The sequence below is a fragment of the Natator depressus genome, chromosome 24 (assembly GCF_965152275.1).
Source record: "Natator depressus isolate rNatDep1 chromosome 24, rNatDep2.hap1, whole genome shotgun sequence".
In the NCBI taxonomy this organism is placed as follows: Eukaryota; Metazoa; Chordata; order Testudines; family Cheloniidae; genus Natator; species Natator depressus.
Genome location: NC_134257.1, coordinates 19,004,607 through 19,007,958, shown reverse-complemented (window position 1 = coordinate 19,007,958; position 3,352 = coordinate 19,004,607).

Below are 3,352 nucleotides of genomic sequence, written 5' to 3'. Positions count from 1 at the left end.
ATGCTGGAGGGGTGTGTGTACTAGGAGGGGGTATCTGGGGAATGCTGGAGGGGTGTGAGTACTAGGAGGGGGTATCTGGGGAATGCTAGAGGGGTGTGTGTACTAGGAGGGGGTATCTGGGGGATGCTGGAGGGGTGTGTGGAGTAGGAGGGGGTATCTGGGGGGTGCTGGAGGGGTGTGTGTAGTAGGAGGGGGTATCTGGGGGATGCTGGAGGGGTGTGTGTACTAGGAGGGGGTATCTGGGGGATGCTGGAGGGGATGTGTGTAGTAGGAGGGGGTATCTGGGGAATGCTGGAGGGGTGTGTGTAGTAGGAGGGGGTATCTGGGGGATGCTGGAGGGGTGTGTGTACGAAGAGGTTATCTGGGGGATGCTGGAGGGGTGTGTGTACTAGGAGGGGGTAACTGGGGGATGCTGGAGGGGATGTGTGTAGTAGGAGGGGGTATCTGGGGGATGCTGGAGGGGTGTGTGTACTAGGAGGGGGTATCTGGGGGATGCTGGAGGGGTGTGTGTACTAGGAGGGGGTATCTGGGGGATGCTGGAGGGGATGTGTGTAGTAGGAGGGGGTATCTGGGGGATGCTGGAGGGGATGTGTGTAGTAGGAGGGGGTATCTGGGAAATGCTGGAGGGGTGTGTGTAGTAGGAGGGGTTATCTGGGGGATGCTGGAGGGGTGTGTGTACTAGGAGGGGGTATCTGGGGGATGCTGGAGGGGTGTGTGTCCTAGGAGGGGGTATCTGGGGGACGCTGGAGGGGTGTGTGTACTAGGAGGGGGTATCTGGGGAATGCTGGAGGGGATGTGTGTAGTAGGAGGGGGTATCTGGGGGATGCTGGAGGGGTGTGTGTCCTAGGAGGGGGTATCTGGGGGATGCTGGAGGGGATGTGTATAGTAGGAGGGGGTATCTGGGGAATGCTGGAGGGGTGTGTGTACTAGGAGGGGGTATCTGGGGGATGCTGGAGGGGTGTGTGTACTAGGAGGAGGTATCTGGGGGGTGCTGGAGGGGTGTGTGTACTAGGAGGGGGTATCTGGGGAATGCTGGAGGGGTGTGAGTACTAGGAGGGGGTATCTGGGGAATGCTGGAGGGGTGTGTGTACTAGGAGGGGGTATCTGGGGGATGCTGGAGGGGTGTGTGGAGTAGGAGGGGGCATCTGGGGGGTGCTGGAGGGGTGTGTGTAGTAGGAGGGGGTATTTGGGGGATGCTGGAGGGGTGTGTGTACTAGGAGGGGTTATCTGGGGGATGCTGGAGGGGATGTGTGTAGTAGGAGGGGGTATCTGGGGAATGCTGGAGGGGTGTGTGTAGTAGGAGGGGGTATCTGGGGAATGCTGGAGGGGTGTGTGTACTAGGAGGGGGTGTCTGGGGGATGCTGGAGGGGTGTGTGTACTAGGAGGAGGTATCTGGGGATGCTGGAGGGGTGTGTGTACTAGGAGGGGGTATCTGGGGGATGCTGGAGGGGTGTGTGTAGTAGGAGGGGGTATCTGGGGGATGCTGGAGGGGTGTGTGTAGTAGGAGGGGGTACCTGGGGGATGCTGGAGGGGTGTGTGTACTAGGAGGGGTATCTGGGGGATGCTGGAGGGGTGTGTGTAGTAGGAGGGGGTATCTGGGGGATGCTGGAGGGGATGTGTGTAGTAGGAGGGGGTATCTGGGGGATGCTGGAGGGGTGTTTGTACTAGGAGGGGTATCTGGGGGATGCTGGAGGGGTGTGTGTAGTAGGAGGGGGTATCTGGGGGATGCTGGAGGGGTGTGTAGTAGGAGGGGGTGTCTGGGGGATGCTGGAGGGGTGTGTGTCCTAGGAGGGGGTATCTGGGGGATGCTGGAGGGTGTGTGTCCTAGGAGGGGGTATCTGGGGATGCTGGAGGGGTGTGTGTACTAGGAGGGGGTATCTGGGGAATGCTGGAGGGGTGTGTGTACTAGGAGGGGGTATCTGGGGGATGCTGGAGGGGTGTGTGTACTAGGAGGGGGTATCTGGGGGATGCTGGATCGGTGTGTGTACTAGGAGGGGGTATCTGGGGGATGCTGGAGGGGTGTGTGTACTAGGAGGGGGTATCTGGGGGATGCTGGAGGGGTGTGTGTACTAGGAGGGGGTATCTGGGGAATGCTGGAGGGGATGTGTGTAGTAGGAGGGGGTATCTGGGGGATGCTGGAGGGGTGTGTGTACTAGGAGGGGGTATCTGGGGAATGCTGGAGGGGATGTGTGTAGTAGGAGGGGGTATCTGGGGGATGCTGGAGGGGTGTGTGTACTAGGAGGGGGTATCTGGGGGATGCTGGAGGGGATGTGTGTAGTAGGAGGGGGTATCTGGGGAATGCTGGAGGGGTGTGTGTACTAGGAGGGGGTATCTGGGAGATGCTGGAGGGGTGTGTATACTAGGAGGGGGTATCTGGGGGGTGCTGGAGGGGATGTGTGTAGTAGGAGGGGGTATCTGGGGGATGCTGGAGGGGTGTGTGTACTAGGAGGGGGTATCTGGGGAATGCTGGAGGGGATGTGTGTAGTAGGAGGGGGTATCTGGGGGATGCTGGAGGGGTGTGTGTACTAGGAGGGGGTATCTGGGGGATGCTGGAGGGGATGTGTGTAGTAGGAGGGGGTATCTGGGGAATGCTGGAGGGGTGTGTGTACTAGGAGGGGGTATCTGGGGGATGCTGGAGGGGTGTGTGTACTAGGAGGGGGTATCTGGGGGATGCTGGAGGGGTGTGTGTACTAGGAGGGGGTATCTGGGGAATGCTGGAGGGGATGTGTGTAGTAGGAGGGGGTATCTGGGGGATGCTGGAGGGGTGTGTGTACTAGGAGGGGGTATCTGGGGAATGCTGGAGGGGATGTGTGTAGTAGGAGGGGGTATCTGGGGGATGCTGGAGGGGTGTGTGTACTAGGAGGGGGTATCTGGGGGATGCTGGAGGGGATGTGTGTAGTAGGAGGGGGTATCTGGGGAATGCTGGAGGGGTGTGTGTACTAGGAGGGGGTATCTGGGAGATGCTGGAGGGGTGTGTATACTAGGAGGGGGTATCTGGGGGGTGCTGGAGGGGATGTGTGTAGTAGGAGGGGGTATCTGGGGGATGCTGGAGGGGTGTGTGTACTAGGAGGGGGTATCTGGGGAATGCTGGAGGGGATGTGTGTAGTAGGAGGGGGTATCTGGGGGATGCTGGAGGGGTGTGTGTACTAGGAGGGGGTATCTGGGGGATGCTGGAGGGGATGTGTGTAGTAGGAGGGGGTATCTGGGGGATGCTGGAGGGGTGTGTGTACTAGGAGGGGGTATCTGGGGGATGCTGGAGGGGTGTGTGTACTAGGAGGGGGTATCTGGGGGGTGCTGGAGGGGTGTGTGTACTAGGAGGGGGTATCTGGGGAATGCTGGAGGGGTGTGAGTA